This window comes from Cervus canadensis, chromosome 14 (genome assembly GCF_019320065.1).
Source record: "Cervus canadensis isolate Bull #8, Minnesota chromosome 14, ASM1932006v1, whole genome shotgun sequence".
In the NCBI taxonomy this organism is placed as follows: domain Eukaryota; kingdom Metazoa; phylum Chordata; class Mammalia; order Artiodactyla; family Cervidae; genus Cervus; species Cervus canadensis.
Window position 1 is genome coordinate 9,621,021 of NC_057399.1, and position 23,646 is coordinate 9,644,666.

The following is a 23,646-nucleotide window of genomic DNA, read 5'->3' on the forward strand; positions in this document are numbered from 1 at the left end:
AGCAGGCCTCAGCTCTTCACAGACATTAGTGCGTCTACTCCTCACAACAACGCTATGAGGCCAGGCACTACTATCCCCATTCCATCCCAGAGAGAACCTGTGTGTGTTCAGTTGCCCACTGCGACCCCATGGACTGCAGCCCACCAGGCTCCTCTGTCCACGGGATTCTCCAGGCAAGAACACTGGAGTGGGTTGCCATTTCCTACTCCAGGGCATCTTCTGAACCCAGGGATGGAAACTGCATCACCTGTAGTGGTAGCTGGATTCTCTACCACTAGCGCCACCTGGGAAGCCCCAGAGAGAACTTAGAGAAGGTAAAAAATTTGCCCAAAGTAAGCCCATCAGAAGTCCAAAGCCGGAGCATCTGACTAAAGAGCCTGTGCTCTTCACCACCACCCCTTGCCGGGAGAAACACAGGGCTCCTTTGTGGCGGCCTGGAAAGGACTTAGGCTCACGAGCCTTGAGCCACCCAACCACTATTCCCTGGGAGAAGGCTGCAGGCTGGCTTGCAGTGGCCTGCACCCACATGTACCTAAAGTGATAAGAATGCAGGCCCCAGGGAGAGGTGGACGGGAACCCTGCAGATGGACAATAGCTACAAACTGGATTTTGAAAAAGTAATGTTTGAAAAAAGGAATGTAAGATTCTCGTTTTGTTTAATCTGTTTAGATTGATTACATGTTGAGATGATAATTTGGGGAAACTCTGAGCTATATAAAATATACTATTAACATTTTTAAGACAAGAATAACATGAGGAATAGGCATGGGCCCAGCACCCCACTTAAGAAAGGAAATATCAACTCAGCCGAAGCTCTCAGGAGCTCTCTGATCCTTTCCCCCTGCCCATGCCCCAGAGGCAGCCACCCTAGGGGTCTGGTGTTTATCATCCCCACGCATGCCTTTGTGTGTTTACCACATGAGGATATGTCTCTAGCAGAATGCAGTACTGCAGTGCCTCTCTCCTGACCTCATGAGTGTTGGCAGGCTGCCTGTTCTTTTTCCCACTCAACATTGTATTTTTTGTGACTTATCCCTGTTTAGTGTGGCTCCAAGTCTCATGTTTTCACAGCAGTATTCTTTTTTTATTATTATTATTTCTAAAAGAGCTTTATTGAGACATAATTTACATATCATAAATTTCATGCATTTAAAATGCAGAATTCACTCTTTTAATATATTCACAGTTTTGCAAGTATCACATGATCAAACTTTAAAACATTTTCATCATCTCCAAAAGATACCTTGAACCCCTTTAGCAGTCACTACTAAACCACTCCACCTCCAGTCCTAGGCAATAACTAATTTCTTTCTCGCTTTAGATTTACCTATTTCAGATATTGCGTTTGAAAGGAATCACATAACATGTGGCCTCTCGTGTCTGGCTTCTTTCCCTGAGCATGTCAGCACTTCGCTCCTTGTTATGGCTGAATAATATTCCATCGCATGAATAGGCCACATTTTGTCTATACGTTCATCCACTGACAGCAGTATTCTACGTATAACTAAGTCGCTGTGGATTACTTCACCTTTCTGCTGATGGAAAGTGAGGCTTCCCATCACTATTAACCCCTGCTGCTATGGACTTTCTTATTCACATCTCCTCGCACTCACCTGTGCAAATGAGTCCACCACTTAGGGGTGGAATTATTCAATGACATGGACATTTGCAGCTGTAACTTCACTGAGTATGGCTAAATTGCTCTCTTAAGCAACTGTGCCATTTAAAAAAACTGATATATAGCCAACAAATAACATCGTATAAGCTTAAGGTGAACAAAGTGTTGATCTGATACACTTATATATTGCAATATGATTACCACTCTAGCATTAGTTAACGCCCACATCACATGCCATAATTATCATTTCTTTTTTGATGCAATTATCATCTTAATTATCATTAAGATGCAACTGTGCTATTTTACACGCCCACCAGAAGCATGTCCCTGCCAACATCTAGGGGAAGTACAGAGACGAGATTTGGGGAGCAGGCCGTGGGGCTTTTCCACTACAGCGATGATGTTATTTCTTAAACTAGGTGATATTCGAAAGTATTCCTTGTAGTATTCTCTGTTAAAAACTGTCATGGTAAATATGTCACAACACTGAAGAAAATGATTATTGCATCTTCGGCAAAAGGGCCAGTCTGATCACGCTGAGGCCTTGATGAGAAGGCTTCTCTGGTCATTTGTGCTCTCTGTGTCCCCAGCGGCCTGGGCAGCTGTCTGGAGAGGCCTCTGCGGTCCAGGCCCAGCAGCAGTGACTGCCCGGGACGCCCGACGATGTCCCTCCAGTCCCCCGGGCCATCGCAGGCCCCTCCCCTCCGCCGCCTCATCCCACTGGCTATTTCTACCAGAATAACTCCTCATTCTTCACCCCCGCCCCGAAATCCCTTGTTTCACCTCCTGACCTACATCCTCCTCCTTCGAAACACACCAGGGTCCCCCGCTCTCAGCCCCGTTGGGTCACTGGTCTCTCTCCCCACTGGACCACACCATTCATCTCTATGTTCCCGCACCCAGCTCAGTGCTGAGAAATGAATGAATGAAAAAAAAAAAAAAGAACAAATAAATGAAATTCAACCTCTTCAGTCTACAGAAAGAAGGCAAAACTAAGGTTAAAAGAGGGAAGGGGTTTGGCAATTATAAACAGACCTGAGTCTCAATCCAATGCTTTTTCTGTCCACCTTGCAATTTGCACTAAAACAGAAAGTAAAGTATAGCAGACCCAAGAAGGCAAAAATAAGAAGATTCATAAATTTGGTTAAATTTAATGACACACAAATTATAAATTCCCATAGTGTCAAATAAAATCCCAGCCTGGACAAAAACATTTGCTGCATATATCACAGACAACAAATAAATTACCTTAATACACTAAACAAATGAATAAGCAGGAGGTCAATAATCCAAAGATACCGGGAAAGACTGAAGGAGGGAGAAGGGGACGACAGAGGATGAGCCCGTGGGACAGCATCACTGATTCAATGGACAGGAGTTTGAGCAAGCTCCAGGAGGCGGTGAAGGACAGGGAAGCCTGGTGAGCTGCCGTCCATGGCGTCGCAAAGAGTGGGACATGACTGAGCGACTGAACAGCAACAAAATAATCCAAAAGAAAAAACAGGCAAAGAATAGGAAATGCTTTCCACAGTAAAAGAAAAAAAAATGGCTATTAAACATATGAACAGATACTCAGCCTCATTCAGAACAAGAAAGATACAAGGCAAGATTATGAAGAGACAGCATTTTCCCTATCAGACTGGCAAAGATCAAAACGTTGCGTAACATTCTGTTTAGCAAGGGTTTGCGGGAACAGGCTATTGCATGCACTGCTGGGAGAAGTGTAAAGTGGATAACATCTGTGGGAGGAGCACTTTCACTATATTTATCAAAATTAAAAGTGCATATGCACTCTTTGACGCAGCGGTTATACTTCTATGAATTTTTAAAACAGATAAAGTTATATATGTGACATATAGAGAACTTACAAGAATATCCATTGCAGCGTTATTTAAAATGTATCTGAACATATCTAAACCATTCCATCTTGGAATTCTTGGGGAATGGTTAAATAAATCCTCACTTTTGTTATATTCCACAATGAAATCCAATGCAGCCTTTATTTATTTTTAAAACATATTTATTTATTCGGCTCCCTCAAGTCTTAGTTGATCACGCTTAGTGGTGCTGTGCCATGCGGGACCTCGGTTCCCTAATTAGGGGCCAAACCCACAATCCCTGCACCGCAAGGCAGATCCTTAACCACTGGACCCCCAGGGAAGTCCGCTTGTGAAGCCCTTAAAAAGGTGTGATTCCTTAGGTATTAATATGAAACAAGAAGAGCTGACTCATTGGGAAAGACTCTGATGCTGGGAAAGATGGAGGGCAGGAGGAGTAGGGAGTGATGGAAGATGGCATCATTGACTCAATGGACATGAACCTGAGCAAACTCCGGGAAACAGAGAAAGACAGGGAAGCTTGGCAAGCTGCAGTCCACGGGTCACAAAGAGCCGGACACAGCTGAGCGACTGAACAACATCAAGATGTATTAACTAGAAACAAACAGAAAAACAAGGTGCAGAACAGAAGTGCTGTCCACTGGAAGTACCTATAGGAACACATATTAAAGGCATAAAACATGTATTAGAATATCTCTAGAAAGATACACGAGAAGCTGAGGCCAGAGACTGTCTCCAGGGAAGGAAGCTGGTGGCTGGCTGACAACAGGAGACTTTCTTCTCACTGGATACTCTTTTCTACTTTTTGAATTTTACCTCAAGTACAAGATGTGAAAAATAGACGTTTACATATTTTTAAAGATATTAACATCCTCTTTTAGAAAGTACAAAATCTTTTCTTCATGTTTTCACTCACTCAAAGAGAGCCCATTTCTGTATAGAAAGGGGAAAAGAGTGAAAAGAAAAGAAATAGAAATAAGAGCAAGCATCCCATGGAGACTTCTTTTCTCCCCTCCACGGTTTAAAGATAAAAACCAAATAAAAGCATGAGTACCCTGCTGACAGCTTTGCTTTCTTCTCCATCTGATCCAGGGAACGCTTTCCCTCCAGCTCGTCTCTCTCTCCTGCTGAGAAGAGGAGAGGAAGCCCCTTTCCGGTGGGACGTGTGGTTTGCAGAACGTGTGGTCCCACAGGGGGCATCTGACCCAGGCCTCTCATCCAGAGGCTTGTTTCTAAGTGGTGTCCCAAGGGCTCAAGGGACAGGTGAGGGTTCCGGGGACTCCGGGACAGGGGCTGAGAGCTTCTCACCCAGAAGCCTGCTTAAGCCAGCCCAGTGCTGCCATGTAAAGCCGTAAAGCCCAGGCTTCCACACAGCCATTTTGGGAATTCTTAGTTCCAGGAGGATTCTGCTTCAGGAAAAAAATTAAAAAATCCCTCATCTAGCCAACCTCATTATTGTATAGACAGGGACATAACGGCCAAGGAGAGAGTTTCATGACCAGGACTCACATCCAGGAAGTGACAGATGGAGCAGAGAAGCGAGAACAGCAGAGGGGAGATGTGATTCTGCCTGGGGGTGACCTGGAGCGGCAGGTGTCTGCAGCTGGTGCCCCCCACACCCCCTGGGCTGCCCGAGCCACGCGCGGCACAGGCCACCAGTGGGCCAGCTCGAGAGTGGACGGAAGAGGCCGCTGTAGAGACCTGCCTTGGCCCTGGGCAGAGCTGGGTTCAGATCCAGGCTGTGCCAGTTACCAAGTGGGCAGCTTTTGGGCGGATAACTTGCTGGTGATGTATGACTGTCCCACCCGTCTCACACACGGGGACCAAATGAGATAATGGAGGAAAAGTACAAGTGTCAACACATAGTAGAAACTGGTCTTCTGCTTGATCCAAAGGTATGAGCTTAGTAAAAACCAAAGTCTGCAAAGAGATCCTCTCCTACTCCTACCGGCCCCCTGCTGCCCAGACCTCAGCTGTGAGGCAGAACCAGCATGCAAGCAGCAGGCAGCAGGCCTTGCTTCCACCGGGTCAGCCGCAGGGGGAGCCAAGCCACAGCCTAAAGGAAGCCCAAGCCAGCCCCTGCTGTGCTCTCAGCAACACCCTCCCAACACACATCTGTCCCACGGCACGCTGTGATAGGGCAGGGAGTGGCCCCTGGCCTGGGGTGACCCAAGCTCAGGGCTGCGCCTGGGCCTGCTGGCTCACTTCCCCTTGGCCTCTGGCAGGAGGGCCACCTGCTCAGGCAGCCACCAGGGAGGGGAGAGAAGCCAGAAAGCCGAGACAAACAGGCCCGGCAGCTAGGTCCATGGGCTTGTCCTGGGATGGCTCTGTGCTGGGTGGGAAGTGGGGGGATGGAGATCACAGCTGGTGGGGATGTTCCACCATCCTTGAGGGGCAAGACTGGAGGGGGCGGTGCTAACAGGGGACTGATCACAGAACTCTCCAGCCTCGGGAACCTTGGGCCCTTTGTGGGAGGGTGCCACACTTCACAGATAACTGCCTGTCTCACAGGACATCTGACCTCAGCCTTAATCTCACTTCATTAATGCATAGGGACAGCTTCATTTCTGGGCTTCCCAGGCAGCACTAGTGGTGAAGAACTCACCCGCCAATGCAGGAGATGCAGGAGATGTGGGTTCGATCCCTGGGTTGGGAAGATGCCCTGGAGGAGGGCATGGTAACCCACTCCAGTGTTCTTGGCTGGAGAATCCCATGGACAGAGGAGCCTGGTGGGCAACGGTCCACAGGGGTGCAGAGAGTCAGACACGACTGAAGCGACTTAGCGCGCACACAGGGCTTCATTTCAATGGGGGTTCTCCAACCCACCTTTCCATTCGTGAATTTGATAACATTTGTGAAGACCGCACATCATGCCTTGTGTGCAGCTGGGGATGTGGAACTGAAACCAGAATGCAGGCTCTCAAGGAGCTCCTGATCCAGATGTCTCTGTTAGCAGTCATCCATTGATGCTACTCACAAACTCCAGAGCCTTCAGTGGCTCCCCAGCACCTTCAGAATCAAGTCAAAATTCCACTCAAGACACCTTCTGATTCATCTCTTCATTCCCCCCCTTTTCCTGTTCTGGTCTTGGCTCACTCTGCTCCTTCTATTGGTAACACCGTCCCCTATCGTCTCACAGCTGAATCTTTCTAAGCTCGCTCAACTGCACCCCAAGACCCCGGGGCTTCCCTCCTACCCTACACACAGAGCCACAGGCATGACTCCCCTGTTCAAATACCCAGTTGAGAGCTTGGCAGAGAGCAGGCCTGAGGAAAGGGGACAGACGGATGCCACTGGGCCCCACTCTCCCCAAGTCTGTGGTTTGGGCACCGGAGCACAGCTCTGCGGCAGCCCCTCCCGAGGGCACCGGGAGGAGGAACCAGACGGCTTCAGAGGCGGGCTGGGCAGAGGAAAATCTGAACAGTCCCCACACGCTGCAACTCTCCTCCCAGGGGCCCAAAGCTGGTTTCCATGGAAACTGGACAGAATCCTAGTGATGAAGAAACCAACAGGGCAGGGTTCAGGCTTTCTTTCCACAGAGACGACAGTGACCAGAGGCCCGCGGAGGTGAAGAGCTGGAGCCCGTCCCTCTCCTCCTCCCCAGGAGAGCCAACACCGCCCTTCCCCAGCGGGCCTCAGTTTCTCCCTCTGTGTAATGGGCTGGCTCTGCCCTTCCATCTGTGGGGTCCTGAGGCAGTGCCTGGGGTGAGCCTGGGCTACGGAGCTTTGCCTCCTTAGGGAACCGGATCTGGCTTTGCACAGCTCCATCTTCATCTCACAGATGAGGATCTGGGACCTGAGCCCAGAGTTCGTGCTTGTCAGCCCCAAGGGACCGAGGAGCGTTCCTCTGCCTCAGGGTCAAAGAGGGCTGCAGAGAAGCCAGACGGGCAGGCTGAGGACACGGCAGGAGCGCGCGCGGCAGCGGCCCCTGGTGGCCATATGGAGAACTGCGCCCGTGAACCGCAAGAACGGCTTCCTGGGCTGCGGCTGAGAGGGACGCGGCCTGAGCCCGGGGAATCTGGGAGAATGCGGCCCCAGCGGTAGACTCAGAGTCAGGTCTGGAAGTGCCCCAAGAGAGCAGGCCTGAGGTCAGTGGGGAAGTGTGGACAAGCCAGGACTAGAACCCAGTGCCTCCCTCCCATCCTCTGCTCCTTTCCTACCCCGGGCGTCTGGGGAGGCAAAGGGTGTTCCCCTCCCTACATCCCATTTCCACCTGCCGCTGTGAAGACTACAGAACTCTTCAGTCAGCTTAAACAGCAACTCACTGACTCCTCCTGCTCCCACTGGGGCAGGCACGGGGGTCCAGATGGCCCCAGGTCACTGGAGCCGGCAGGCTAAGTACGTACAGGTAAAGTGCGCGTGAGGGCCCTGCGGGCCCCAGCAGGGCATCTCTCTCCTGGGTTTCCCTGCACTCGGAGGGGAGATCCCCGAAGCCTCCTATGCTGCCCGCTGCGAGTTCACCAAGCCACAGACGTGATGCAGAAAATGCGCAGCTCACCATCTGGAGAAGGAGCTCCCTCCGCCACATCCCCTTCCCACAACGAAAGTCCATCTGGTTACTGCTTGCCTATGTCCACTGTCCAGGAGCTCATCCCCCACCCCAGGGCAACCCTGGCCACTGCTGGGCAAATCGAAGTCAGCAAGCTGAGGCATGTCCGCCTGTAGCCCCCACCCACCTGGCTGGGCCTAACTCTGCCCTCTGGACCACACACGACTCAGCCTGGACTTCCACACCACGGCCTCTCAGACATTATACAGGGTGGGACCCTGGCCTGGAAGGCAGACTCTGCCACTAGCCCAGTGTGGCGGTCTCCTTTCTTCTCTGAGCCTCAGGTTCCTCATCTGTGAAATGAGAGGCTTGCATCAGATGGCTTCCAAAGGCCCTTGCCAGGTCTGAATGTCTCCAATTTTGCATCCTCATCTCCCATCTGTTTTCCAGTTTCTCTAACCACTCTTAACTGCCGGTTCCTTCAGCCCACAGCCTTCAGGCCTGGAAGGAATGACTCCAAAAGGGACCAGCACAAATCCAGCCCTCCCCTCACAGATGTCCTTTCCTTTGGGCAGCGCAACCTGGCCGGAGGCGATGAGCACTGTGCCCAGGAAAATGTCATGGCTCTGCCTGGGAGGAAGCACCACCCCACCCAGCCTGGAGTCCCCAAGGCGCCCAGCTCTACCTGACTCCCTTCCCAAGGAAAATGAGTGCAACAGAATTCCTGCTGCAGGGGCTCTCTCTGCACCCAGCAAAGATTCAAGAGGTTCTTAGAAAAACCTACCACCCAATGCATTTCTTAGAAAAAAGAACTGTTTCCCTGCCAGGGAAAAAAATCCTGGATCAACTTAGAAGGGAGACCTGGGCTTGCCAACAATCAAAGACCTCATTTTTCTGAATTACAGAAGAGCATTTTTCTACATGTAAACTTAGAACGCCTCTTTCCCTTTTCCGGTTTTCATATATAGTGCAAGAATTTTCCTGCTCAATGAAGTTACTGTATGAGCTTTCCTTTCTCTCTCTTTCGCTCTGTCTCTCTTTCTTTCAGGCCTCTGACCTCAACTGAGAAAAGGATGATTTTGAAGGGGCCTGGAGGTGGTCAGAGGCCTGGCAGGGTGTGGGCTCTGCAGCCTGGCTGCCCTGCCCGGCAGCTGGAAGGAGCTCGGTCCAGCTGGGAGCCCCGGCAGGAGCCAGTCTGTACCCAGCAGCATCCCCTGTGGTTTCTGAAGCATCCTCTCATCTGTTCCCTCTGCCAGAAGGAAGGCAAGATGGGGGTCAATCTCCCATTTGGCAAAGGAAGGAATCAAGCCCCAAAGAGGGGAAGTAACTCGCCCGAAGCCCCAGAGCAGGAGCCAACTATTATAGCCCACGGCCTCCTGGCTTCCCCCACGGCCCTCCGTCTGTGTCCCCACAGTCCCTGACCATCCCTCCACCTCAACACACTCCTCTCTGCATTCTGGTGGTTGGTTCCCTTCCTTCCCTGATACGCATAGACATGGGCTCCTGGGCATGGATCATGCAGACCCATCTCTCGGTCCCCATTACCAGCACAGTCCGGCAAAGGTGACCCATAAAGGGATGAAAAGAAACAATAAGATCTGTGGCTAAGATTTACTGTGGGCGGGCCGCATGACAGGCACTATTCAAAGAGCTTTCCATCATTTCTTCACCCTTGATTCTTTATGAAGTAGATAATATTATTAACCTCATTTTCCAAGACAGAAAACTGAGGCTTGGAAAAGTCAACTACTGCCCCCAAGGCCATGAAGATAACGAGCAACTGGAGCCAGAATTCAAATCTGATTATGTATGTAGTGTGACGTGGCATGAAGGTCCCAGCCCTAACCACTCATCAGTCACCCAAGGAGCTTCTGAAAAGACAGGGGCCTACCCTTCCTGCCCGGCCCTATCAAATCAGAGTCTTCCAGAGTCTGGCCTGGGTGAGTCTGATGTCCTCACCTGGCTGGCAGACACAGGTAAGGGTTAACCACCTGGGCTTTGGGAGCAGAACAACCTGGGCGTGAGCCCTAGGTCCACCACTAACTGGGGTGGCCAAGCCAACTGGCTTCTCTGAGCTGCGGACGAATCTGCAGGGCAGGGCAGCAATAGAAGAGACTGGAGAGAACGGACGGCCCGACGAGGGCCGTGCTCAGCGCAGCGCGTCAGGAGCCCTCAGGGCCCAGCGCATGGACTGGCCCTGAGCCAGGCACCCCTGTGGCCTCTGCAGCTCCCCGCACACCAGCCCCCAGCTCTCAGCTGTCACAGAATGAAGAAGAGAGTCGGATGAGCAGGCCCAGAGACCAGGGAGCCGACCAGCTGAGCCTGGACAGTGGGATGGCTCTCCTCCTGTGGCCAGGGCCTGCCCGTCCCGCTACACACACACACACAGACACATGAACACACACACACACACACACACACACACACACACACACACGCACCGTGAGCCTGGCGGAACTGGCCCCAGGGTAAGAGCCACACTTGAGCCCCAGGGCGCAGGCAGTGTGTCTGCTCTCCTCCTGCAGTGAGGCCTTCCCTGACCGGGTTCAGAGCCACCGCAGGGCCCACATGCATCACGTGTTACAGCGAAGGCTGGCAGGTGTGGGCGGGCGTGAGGGCCGTGGGCATTGGGGGAGAGCCTTGCAGTGACTTCTCTCAGTTTATGGCCCGCCCTTTTCCACGTGGGGAACAAAGCCTCTTTGAGTGTGATGGAGGCCTGGGCTCCTGAGGATGACATCAGCTGCGGTGAGTCATCACTCCGGGCAGCAGCTCCGGAGGACTTGGCCCCCGGCTCTGCAAGGAAACCTCACTGGCCTGGAGGAGAAGGGGCCTGCCCCGGGCACAGGAGGGGGACCAGAGAGGAACAGGTGGGGACCTGCGGGAGCGGGCAATTTCAGGAGCTCCTGACAATGCTTGGCTCAGCACTGCAAGGGGTTCTATGTTAGCACCAAGGGTGGCGGGGTGGCGGGGTCAGGGCAGATATGTGGACCAGATGGTTCCTAACTTTTCCCCGGGGGCACGGGAGGCAGGACTGCGGGGCAGGATGTGGAGGAGGCCAGCAGCAGGAGGGAGAGGCTAAGGAGGAGGCCTGCCCCCCAGCCCCCTAACACATGCGGACAGTCATACATGCATCCCACACACTCATACAGGTTCACACTCAAAAATCACACTCGTACACACATTCTCACCTGTTCACAACAGTCCCATGAAAACACTCACACACTGCTACAGTTACCCACACACACATTCACATAGACACAAACCTTCACCTGCATTCATCCCATGCTCACATGGGACGCCTTCACACACTCACACACACATCCACCTGCAAATTGTTCATGGAGACTCTCACACATGCTCACTCACTACCCTGATCCACACACACCAAAGCAACTCAGATCTGATTTGCTTAATATGCTGTGTTTAGTTGCTAAGTCATGTCCAACTCTTTGCAACCGCATGGACTATAGGCCACCAGGCCCCTCTGTCCATGGAATTTTCCAGGCAAGAATAATGGAGTGGGTTGCCATTTCCTCCTCCAGGGGATCTTCCTGACCCAGGGATCAAACCCGCATCTCCTGCGGCTCCTACACTGCGGGCAGATTCTTTACCACGCCCCCGGGGATTTGCGTGGCAGGGAAGTTCTTGCTTAATTTACTGGGTTCCAATTATGGTCTCATTTGGAAAGAATTTTGCAGCTAAAAACTAACCCCCCAATACAGAGTCACCCAACAGAAACCTTTCCACATTATAGATGCTGAGGTGAGGGCACTGTAGGGGCAGGTATTCAGCAGGGGACCCACAGAGAGCCTGCAGCCCACTCTTTCTTCTCCAGCTGCCTCTGTAAAGGGCTGGAGATCTTTGCACTTCCTACACACTGGGTTTCTGTTTCTCTGATGTGGGCACATTTTCCAGATTCTCCCCCTTGTCAGTAAAACTTTCTTTTTAGAATATTAGATTTGGACCATGTCTTCCTACAGCATCGAACCCAATTAACTCATGCTCTCGGAATTAGGGCTAGAAACGGCTGAGCAAGAATGCAGGTCAGAGAGGGTACCGGGTCGAGCCTGGCACAGGGAGGACCCCGATAAGTGTGAATTTCACGACTGTCTGAGGGACGTAAATGATGGACCACGTGTATAGAGCCCTTACGGTGTCTTGGGGGCCGTGTACTTCAGCTGCTGAGCGGGGGTCCTTAACCCTGGCTGCACAGAATCACTGGGTGGGGAGATTTTTTGAAAACGCGGATGCCAGCGGCCCACCCCCGGAGGTGTGGATTCAGTTGGTCCAGGCTGATTCACAGCCCACCCCCACCCCCCACCCAGTTCTCCACGACGACTCCACTCTCACGTTCTCAGTCAGCAGGTGAGGTCACAGAGGCACACAGAAGTTCCATAACTTGCCCCAGGGCACACAGTTATCAGGTCCCAGAACTAGCGATTCTAAACTCCCATCTGCCCGAGGCAAGGAGCTGAGTCTCCCTCTGCTGCCCAGGAACGTCACTTCAAGCCAAGGGTGGCCCACTCCAGGGAGCACACCCTGACTGTCCCAGCGCTCAGGGACCCTGGGCCCACCTGCCTCTCTATTCCCTTCCCTGCTGCCCCCCTCCCCCGCCCACTGCTCTGAGCATCAGCGCTCCCCACAAGAGGGAGACGGTCTCTCATGAGCTTCATCTCCTGAGCAGATCGGGGAGGGACCTGGAGAGACACTTCTCCCATCTTGGCCGCTCTGAGATGGGGCCAAACCGGAAAAGGACCTCCAAGCAGCACAGTAATGGGGAGAAAGTCTCAGCCAGCTCTGGCTTCAAGTCCCAGTTCATCATTTAAAAGCTGTGCATCTTTGGACATGGCACTTCATCTCTCTGAGCCTTGGAGCCAACACCCGTAACACAGAAGTAATGCCACCTGCTTCAGCAGAGAGTTTTGAGAATGACTTGCAATAGGAGACATAAAACACCAAGCCGGGGGCCTAGCAAAGCATATGTTCTCCACCGCACCGTGGCTGTTGTCACTGCAGTCATCGTCAGTGATATTAGCCTTCTCTTCTCCCCGCTGAACCATTGTCTATAACTGCCAGGAAAGGTAGCTTTGTGCAATTTTCCCCCCGGGCCTCAGTTTTCTCACTTGCCATATGGGGTGATATGAGCTCCTTCAGCTTAGTTGCAGTGAGGGTCAAATGTGGGTCTGCATGTGAAAATGCTTTGTTAAGTGTAGCCGGCTCCGGTGTGAGGAGCAACTAAAAGGGACAGACGACTCTAAACTGGTGTCTGGGGGAGGAGAGTGCTATTGTTCTCAGATTAGTGAAATCTGAACATTCTGAAATGCTATAATGTGGCCAGTGTAACTTCAAAAACAGAATTTCCTGCCCCAGCCTGGAGATGGCTTGAATAAAATGGGGCTGACCAAGGGGACCTGGAACTTAGAAATTGGTATAACATTCCCACCCCATCCCCTCCTGACCCCAAGGCAGGCTAACTGCAGCAGCTGGAAGAAATAGTAACTAAACAATAATAATGGCCTGTGTTCACTGCAGAGGACCGAAATGATGGCCTCCAAAATGATGGGTACCTGGAAATGTGAATGTGGCTTTATTTGGAACAAAAGTCTTTTGAAGATATAATTAAGGATCCTGAGATGAAGAGACGATCCTGGATTACCCAAGTGGACCTTAAATCCAATAACCCACGTCCTTATAAGACAAAGGGGAGATCTGACAGAGAAGACAGAGGCAGAGACCGGAGTGATAGTGATGCAGTCAAGGATTGTGGACAGCCCTCAGAGCTGGAAGAGGCAAAGAAACATTCTCCAGAGCCTTCATAGGCATTGCAGCCCTGCTGATGCCTTGATTTTGGACTTCTGGCCTCTAGAATTTTACCAGTTTGTGGTAGTTTGTTACAGTAGACCAGGAACCTAAAGCATTCATTGACTACTTACTGTGTGCCAAGTATCCTAAAGGAGATCAGTCCTGGGTGTTCATTGGCAGGACTGATGCTGAAGCTGAAACTCCAATACTTTGGCCATCTGATGCGAAGAACTGACTCATTGGAAAAGACCCTGATGCTGGGAAAGACTGAAGGAGGAGGGGACGACAGAGGATGAGATGGCTGGATGGCATCACCGACTCGATGGACATGAGTTTGAGCAAGCTCTGGGAGTTGGTGATGGACAGGGAGGCCTGGCGTGCTGCGATTCATGGGGTCGCAGAGTCGGACATGACTGAGCCACTGGACTGAACGGTATGCCCAGTCTTATTCTGAGTGCAGGGCCTGGACTGAGTCAGGGAGGAGGGTGTTACTACCTGTATATTCTTCATGAAGAGACCGAGATGCAGAGAGAGGAGGTCACACGGCTAGAAAGTGGCAGAGACAAGACGAGGGCCCAGCCTGGGTCCGTGTTCCATAGCCCACCTGCTTAACCACAACGATGGTTCTCAAGGTGCGGTTCCCGGACCAGCAGCCTCAGCCTCACCTGGGAACGTACTAGAGATCCCAGTGCTCTGGCTCTTCTGCAGACCTACCGAATCAGAGCTTTTGCAGGGGAGAGGGCAGCAGCACCCGGGGTTTTACCCAGCCCCCAGGTAACGACACACACTCGGGTTTGAGACCCACTGCCCTACACTGAGCTGCTGAGCAGAAGCTGGAGGCCCAGACCTGCACGGAGGCCCGCAGCGGGAGGACCACGGAGCAGGAGACGCGAGCAGGCAGCCAGCAGCAGAGAAGCCCACGTAGGGGCGAAGACCCGGGCACGGGGCTGGGCGGGGCTTCCCTCGGACCCCAGCACAGCCACGGCGAATGGACTGCTTCCCAGACAGGCTGACGGGAGGCTGAGTCCCCTGAGTGACTAGATCCCACTAAGAGAGGGGCAGCCAGGAGAACCCAGCTGGGGGAAGGAGGCTGGTGGTCTGAGGATGCAGAGAGGCTTGGGAGGTCAGCCCAGGGGACCTGGGTGTGTTGGCGAGGGTTCTGCAGCCAAGAGGAAACTTGCGACTCCAAGGGGGCTGCTCCCCCAGAGGAAGCCTGTCCCAAGCAGGAGGAGCCCACGCCTTCCAGGAGGGGTAGCAACAGCTGTTTCCCTTGCCTCCCCATTGTCCCCTTGCCCTGCCCGGGGCTTAAGGGGCCTGAAGACTCTGGGGAACTCCTCTCCAGCTACACGGGAAGTCGGGCCTCAGAGCTGACTTTTTCTAAATGCCTACAAATGAATCACCCAATCTTGCCAAGAAACCCTCCCTTGGTAAATTTCCCAGGAAGGTCCGATTCCTCAATACTCTGTTATTATCTGTTTATTTGCCTCTGTTTCCCACCAGTCTGTGACCCTTGGGCAGGCAGACATCATCTGTTTCATGTTTGTATCTCCCAACTTCACCCCCACCCCTCAAGCACAGGGCTTGCCGGAGTTAGGCAAGAATTGAGCACTGATGGAGGAATCAATGAATGAATAATGCACATGTAAGTGAATAAATGAAGCTTGGCGGATTCTGGACCAGAGTGACCATAGATCTGTCCTGCCATGTCACATTTATTTTCACCAATAGATAAAATCAATAGTCTTTGTCATCAATTACCAAGAACTCTAATGAACACCAGCTGTTGTCGCAGTCACCCCACCAGCACCATTTAGCTCAATATGCACCTAACAGTCTAGCTCTCAGCTGATCCCACTGTTGAAGTATAAGGTAATCTTAATAGCCACACAGAGACCCGATGTTAACTTTTCTGAGTGTTGCGATTTTCCATCCTTCTGGCTGACCCTTAAGCAGGAGGGCACAGAATGACCAGTCTTCTGAAAAATGCCTGCCTTGGCTCTCACCCACCGACTGAGCTGGGAGTGCTGCTCTAAAACACACTGGCCTCTCAGACTTCAGACTGAATTCCAGCTGCCTCCACCTCCTCCCTCTCTGAAACAAGCGTCTGGGTAGGGACTGTGAACCACATATGCTTCCCCTTCGTTATATACCGTAAGGTTCTTGAGGTTTGGCTGGAGACCTCCGGAAGGCTGCTCCTGGCCTATCTGGGGGCTAGGGCATGAGCTGGGGCCACTGGGCAAGATGGGATGGGACAGGCCAGCCCTCGTGGTCCTGGAAGAAGGGTAAGACTCCTGCTCCTCGCTGCCATGTCCCACCCTCCCCCCACCCCTGCCTCTTGATGTAAGGTACTGGGGTGGGAGGGGCATCACTGGAATGGGAGCAGCTTGAAAGAGTAATTCTGGAGCTTTCTAAGTCTCTACGTGAGGCATGTCCTTAGGTACTTGAGTTCTTCTCCCACGGTAGACACCACATGGTCCATAAACTCTCCTACAGAGTTGCTAACCACATGCAATTTAGTCACAACTTACATTGCGCCGCCCTGAGAGTGCAGCTGCCAGGGGAGGATGGGTCTTGGGAGGGAAGGCAGGAGCAGACCTCTCTGTCTTTCCCTCTATCCTGGCCCCAGCCGAGGGTTCTGGCGTTGTGCACAACCAGGACCCAGTGGCCACCCTCTTATGGACTCAGGCCTGGGCTGGACTTTGAGAGATCACGAAAACTCAGACTCTGGTCCCAAAAAGCTCTCAGCCTAGAAAAGGGGGCAAGACATCAACACCCAGAGCCCTGATACAGGAGTCTGAACCGGAGGACCCTGCACAGTGGGACAAGCAGGGCACAGGCCAAGCCACGGAGTCAGGAAACTGAGGGGTCTGTGAGTGGTCCTGGGGGATGGGAGCAAGGGGACGCTCGGGTAACCTCCACCATCAGAGCAGCAAGGAGAGAATTACGAAGCCAGATTCAGAAGTGCGAAGCCAACACCAGCTTATTCACTCTCAGGATAATTTGATGCAGTGGGGACTGTTGCTCTCCCATTTTGCAGATGAACAGATCAAGGCTGAAGGAGATCGAGACCACAGAGCTGGGATGGGGTGGTTGCAGCCCACGTGTGGGTCATCTGAGGTCCTTCCTAGCTCTCTCTACTCTTAATCGCTTTTTCACTTGGGAGATTGGAAACAGATTCGGGAGAGCCTTGAATGTCAAGCTGAGGAGACTAAAATTTATGCTGCAGGCTACGGGGTGCCTTGAAAGGTTTCTGAGGAAGGCTGCCGCTGACCATTTTAGGAGCCATCACCACTTCACCTCGAGCTGCTGCCCCCGGCAGTCGGGCCCCTCCCTCTCCCTTGCCAAGGCGAGGGTGGACTGGGCGATTTGGAATGCGGAGCGAAGGCGGTCTTCTGGCAACAGCAGGAGACATACTTTCCTCCAGCCTCTCAACACTTGGCATGTTACGCCCTGGGCAAAATCAAGCTGCCCTGGGAATGGCCCAGGGCGTCCACAGATGAGCTTGTGTGAATTTAGCCAGAGCAGGGAGGAAGCCAGCAGAATGAGCTCATGGCATCAGCAGGCACTGCGCAGTCTTGCCTACACTGACGAGGCTGATGGCGGCCTGGAGAGTTGGGGTGACCTCCAGAGCTGGGAAGGACTTCAGTCCCGTGTCCCCGAGATGAGAAAACTGAGGCCCAGACTGACAATGAGCCTTGCCCAGCGTATCGTGTCCCCACCATCCAGGCTACTCCCACCCATTTCCTAAGAAGGTGAGGCATGGGGAAGTGATGGTACACAGTAGGTGCCCAATATGGGGATGGATGCATAGTGGCGGGGGTTTGTGGTCCCCACATGTAATGACTCGATGCCACTGCGCAGGGGAAATGAACGAAGTGAGGACTCTGTCCTATAGCTGTTAGCAAGCACGCCGCCGCTTCATACAGGGCCTCCTGCTCCACCGTGCCGGGACGTGCTCCCTGCAGGCGGCCGGAGCCCTGTTTGGCTCCGAAATGGGACTAGAGTTTAAGAGAACAGCCAGAACAGATGGTGACCCTGAAGTCATATTTTGAAACAGGCTGACTCTTGTTCAATCTAGATGAAAGTACAGCTTGATGGCCTCCAAATGTTAGCTGGAGGAAGAGCCTGTGCGCTTCTGGAGTAACGGGAGAGGGAACGAGGCCTTCCAAGCTGGGTTCCCAGGAGACGCCCCTGACTGGAGACCCAAAACTGAGGGTGACCTTGGGCAGAGGACCCCAGGAGTTTGAGCCTTGAGCCTCACCCAGTGCATACAGGGAAGGACATGGAATTCCATTCCAGGGAGAACTCATCACTCACTAGCTGGGGACCTTGGGCCAGCTCGTTTACTCCTCTGAGCCTTAGTTTCATTTCCTGGACATAGAGATGCCAATGCCGGTTCCCAGGGTGGCGGGGACAGGGTAATGCCACATGCTGAGCTCACAGGCCTACATACTTATTCCTGAAAAGGTAAGTGTGGATTGAGAGGCGGAAGCTAGCCTTGTTGATCTGTCTGTTCATTCATTCATAAACAAATATTCTCAAGCACCAACCACCACATGCCTGGCACCGCTACTGTCGAGTGAACAGGACAGACGTGTCCCCTGCCCTCACGGCATGTACGCTCTAGCACTGAGCTCCTAGCTGGGCTTTAGAAGAACTCGAGGGCTTTAGGAGACTGAGACCCAGCTCCATCCCAGTCAGGATCTCTGGGGGTAAGGCCCAGGCCTCAGTATGTCTTAAGAGCTCCCCAGTGACGCTGTTATATGTACAGGGTGAGGTTCATGGTTCCAGGGATAGCCCTCACCCACCAAGGCCCTGCCATCTCAGGCTCTACGCTGAGTGCCTCACACAGTCCGGGAGGCAAGACCTTGACTAACCCCTGTCCAGATGAGGGAACCAACCTTCCTTCTGAGCAATCTTTCCAAGTCACTCAGCTGATCCATGGAAGAACTGGGATTTGAAATCCATGTGATGTTTCCAAGGGCTTCCCTGGTGGCTCAGGTGATAAAGTATCTGCCTGCAATGCAGGAGACCCGGGTTCAATTCCTGGGTCGGGAAGACCCCCTGGAGAAGGGAATGGCTACCCACCCCAGTATTCCTGCCTGGAGAATTCCATGGACAGAGGAGCCTGGCGGGCTACAGTCCACATGATGTTTCCAAGGCTTCGTTGTAACCACAGGCTGCCAGGCACAGAGGAGACCCTCAGCATCTGCCAAGTCCTGTCCCCAGCTTTCCTCCCACATCCCTGAGGAGGGTGGGACAACGCGTCCATGGTGAAAGAGCAGCAAAACCTGGGACGTTGAGGGTGGTGAGACGCCAGCCACCTGGACGTCAGAAGAGCCAGTTCTGGATCCAGCTCCTCACATCTGAACTGTGTGACTCACCATGTCCCCGTTCTCTCTGAGCCTCCGCCCGCCTCTGTAACCTAGGAGAGCCAGACAGCCGACCCTGAAAGCCCAACATTTTCTGGGTCCTCAAGGTCCCCAGTGGGTTTTGGTGGGACTGAGGTGTTTGAGGGACACACGGACCCTAAGAAGGGAGCTTAGGAGGCCCGGCTACCCCAGGCGCACGAATGGAGATCTGTGCCTCCTCCCACGAGGAGCTGCTACGGTCCCGGACCACACTGGGTAGGAGGCTGCCTTCAAAAGGATTCTTAGAAACCTTGAACTTGAGTAGGACTGGCCAGCCGCCTGCATGCATATGCATGAACGGCATTTTTCACATTCCACCCAACCTCCCCATGCTCACGCACCCTACACACTTATTCCTGGGAAGGTAATTCCTGACTGAGAGAGGGAAGCTTTTTATAGCCACCAACACACATACATCTATTCATTCAACTCGCATTTATTGAGCACCTACTGGATGGTAGCTCTCTTCCAACCACTGGGGATCCAGCAGTGACAGACAAGTTTCTTCCCTCATGGAGCTGAAAGTTCTCGTACAAGAGCTACGGAGAATAGCGACTTCCATCTTGTCAATAGCTAAAAACACTTCCATAGCCTTTTCCACACACAAGTGCATTAGGTAACTATCGACGGAGGAAATGTTTGTACAAGAATGGATTCTGGCAGCCCCTACAAAAATTCCAAGCCTCCCACCAGTTGGGAATCTCAAATCTATATATAACATTATCTCCACTAAAGCATCCTACCAGCAGAGAGAGGGGACCCTATACCTCGGGGCCTGGGTCTACCCAAAGAACCACCCTTCCCACCCCCGTTCAGAGCTTGGAAGTTTAATTAAAATCTCCTGCTCTATTGTTAAAAGCACTTAAGTTTTGCACTCCACTCCATAATAACTGTGGGCTGTTTAGTATAAAAATGTTCTAAATTACTTCCCAGTTGTCACTGGACTCCCCAGGTTACCAACCGCTGGGTAAAATGGATGCGGGAAATAAACAGTGTGGCTTTGCACACCACTGTCACACAGCCAGGGACCACGAGCACACCCTGTTTGAGAAGCAAGTCTGAGAACAGCCGGGACAGAAGTGGGCAATGCATCGGTCTTCTGCCACCATCTCTAAAGGACTTGGTCCCCAAGTGAAAACATCTAAAAACTTCCCACCTGAGTTATTCCCGAGACGTCTCCATTCCCTGGCAAGAGAATTCTGCATTGTGTTTGTGGATACACATTCTGAACACAGACACCCAGAGAGAGAAATCGGAAGAGATACTATCTGGATGAGCCTCAGGGCGGGCCCAACCCTTCATTTCAGACAGGAAGAAGCTTTTCAGAGCCAAGACTAACTGCAGAGGGCAATTCTTAGAATCCTTTCCCCATGCCCTTCCCGACCTCTCAGCTGGGCAGCTGGGGCGGCCTACGAGGCGCTGGGCGGCCGAGGGGGGACCAGAGACTCTGCTCTGGGCTCTCTTTCACCCCTGCTTCCCTATCACTTTACTGCAAGTCTCTCACAAACATGTCTCCTGGGCAACACAAAGATGGAGACCCTGTGCCCCTCGCTGAAGCCATTAGCTCTTGGGTAAGTAGAGGCAAGAGCTGGGCAGGAAGGAGCATCCAGAGGCCCTCACCCAGGGCCATGAGCACTGGGCGGGACCCAAGGCATGGTGGAAGCCCAGAGGCTCGCCCAGAGCCAGGGTCAGGAAAGCGGCTACTGGACGGAGGTTCTGCTTTCATGCTGGAGACTGGAGACCGCCCCCCCGACACACACACTCCAGCCCCATCCCATCCCGTCCTGTCCCATCCCATCCCAGCCTCCCTCCTGACTAGGCTTGGAGCGTTAACTGCTCAGGCCACACACCAGGAGGCTGCTTCCATCCTCTCCTCATTCATTTGCCTCTACCTAGAACACTCGCCTTCTCTTTGAATCCACCAGCCCCACCCCTTTCCGGGCTAAATCTCGTCACACCTCAGATCTTATCTTACTTGTCATAACTTGGGGAGCGTTTCCTGACACCACAGACAGATCAGAGTGGCCATGAGTGCACACTCACAGCTCCCTGCGTACGTGTGTGCTAAGTCGTGTCAGTCGCGTTCGACTCTTTGCAACCCCATGGACTGCAGACTGCCAGGCTCCTCTGAACAAGGGATTCCCCAGGCAAGAATACTGGAGTGGGTTGGAAAGTTCCCATACCCTCCTCCAGGGGATCTTTCTGACCCAGAGATCGAGCCCTGGGGCATCTCTAATGTCTAACCTGCATTGGCAGGTGAGTTCTTGACCACTAGAGCCGCCCGGGAAGCCTCTCGTAGCTCCCTACTTCTCCATACGCCTTTTACTCTTCATATGTATTTAGGGCTTTTTGTACAACCCCTTGTTTAGTGTCTACGTCCCGCATTAGAGTCTAGGCTCCACAAGGTGGGGAGCCATGCCTACGTTGTTCATCATTTTACACCCAGGATGTACCACACTGCCTTGCACACAGTAAGCAGCTAATAAATATTTATTAAATAAAAGCGAGGGAACACATGAGTGGCTAAAAAACCTACCAGGCTGCGACAGGCAGGATGACCATTCATATCAAGAAATGTTGGCATTAAATCTATCCAAAAAAATAAAAATAAAAATCTATCCAACTCACTCAACCACACTTGCAAAGTCCTTGCTTAACTATATCTCATTTTTCCCACATCGGATTGTGTCTGTTTATCTCCCTCCACTTCAGGGTCAATGACTCTGAACTCCAAAGATGAATGGCATTGCCCTGGCTCTCCCCGTCCTTCGAGAGATGGACTTGCAAGTGATTCTGATGGAAGAAATCAGGTACAAGCTATGCTGAAAGAGGCCACAGGAAGGCTTGGGGGTCGTCAGTTAGTTTCACGCATCAGTTAGCATTGAGCTTGAACCTCATCACCATGGCCATCACCCTTCACTGAGGGTTCATGGTGTTCCAGGCACTCTACGAAGAGCTTTGGGGTGGAATTTCAGGTGCCGTAATGGAAAGCAGGGAAGAGTTCTAATGGGATGTGACATGATGGCCCCGGCCACTCGGGTTGCAGTGAGAAGATGCACTAGAGGTGAGAGAGATGGGGGGTCTCATTGGCCAGGGGCTGCTGTGACAGCCCCTTACTGAGCATGACACAGGCCTGAGCCCAGCGGCGTGAAGGAATGAAAGGGTGAGACTGGATGAAACCGACCTTGCAGGGGCAGAATCAGTTTCTCTGGAACAAAGTCACAACAGTCTTCCCAGGCACTGAGAACTTCTCAGCCATCCCATGCACTTCCAGGGACAGGGCAGAGATGACAAAGCTGATGGCAAATATGAGCTTAGGTGCACATGATTCCAACAAAGTTTCAAAGAAAACTACTCTTAGAAACAGGCCCCCCACCAAAAAAAGAAAAGAAACGGGGCCCACCAAATAGTCCTTCAAATGGGCCATGCAGTCTCTCTATGGTGACCCAGCCTTTCCCTCTCTTTGCAGATTAAGTGTCTGAGTCCAGGAGTGGAAGTGACTCGGTCAAGCTCCCTACAGAGGGTCCAGACCCCAGGAATCCTACTATTAGCTTAGCACTGTGTGCCTAAGAGCACTTCCTCCAGCAGAGAAAATGAAGACATTCAGCTGCAGCTTGATAGCAGCCCACACTTGCAAATGTTAAACAAGCAAAACCATTCCACTTCTTCAACTGGAAGCTCATATTCTAAAAGGGGAGGGGGAGGCGCTGAAATGGCACCACCTACTCTAGACAGTTAAACTTGAAATAAAATTAGAAAATGTGTCACATGGAAAAACTCTGCAGTGAGAAATGGTTTCTTTTTCCCTCCCTTTTTCATCCTGTGAGAGAGTGAGTAATCTGACATTTTAACTCGAGATGGAAGGAGAAAATCTGTGGTCGCCGTTTTGTACCAAATACACATAGCCATCGGGCACCGTTCTGTACCGTGACCCATGGAAAAGGATGTCAGGGAAGGGTGGGAACCGGACTAAGAGCTGCTGAGTTGAATCACCTCCCCCAGCCACCGCAAAAGTTTGGGCCAAGTGAACTCAGATATCCTAGAAAGTTCCAGCTAACAGTGCATTTAGGGTTCATCTGGTCCAACTCTTTCATTTCCAGGATATGGAAGCTGAGGCTCTTAGAGGACCAACCATTTGCCTAAAACAAAGGAGCAGAGCCCCTCTGTTGCCATATCTGCCTCCAGCCTCCTAGGGACCCTGTGTGGCTGGTGGCGATCTGGAAGAATACAGCAGGCTTCCATTGGGGTCTTCATTTAACAAGCATTGACCAAGTACCTGCCGGAGCCAGGCATGGGGCTAGGTGCGGGAGGCACAAGGGAGAATGACGTTAGTCCAGACTCTCAGGATGCCTCCCAGCATTCCAGCCACCCTGGGGACTGCGCAGTTTGAGATAAGGCTATGAGGAGGGACACTCCAGGAGATGCAGCTAAAACAGCATACTGGGAGGACTTCAGAGGGCCTCAAAGGCCATGCTAAGGAGAGTGAAA

At 52.3% G+C, this 23,646-nt stretch overlaps 1 protein-coding gene across 2 annotated transcripts in view; it reads right to left on the minus strand.

Annotated features, from left to right (window-relative positions):
* The window catches only part of COL15A1 (collagen type XV alpha 1 chain), a 101,258-nt gene that overhangs the window by 68,402 nt on the left and 9,210 nt on the right, over positions 1-23,646 (minus strand). The window lies entirely within an intron of this gene.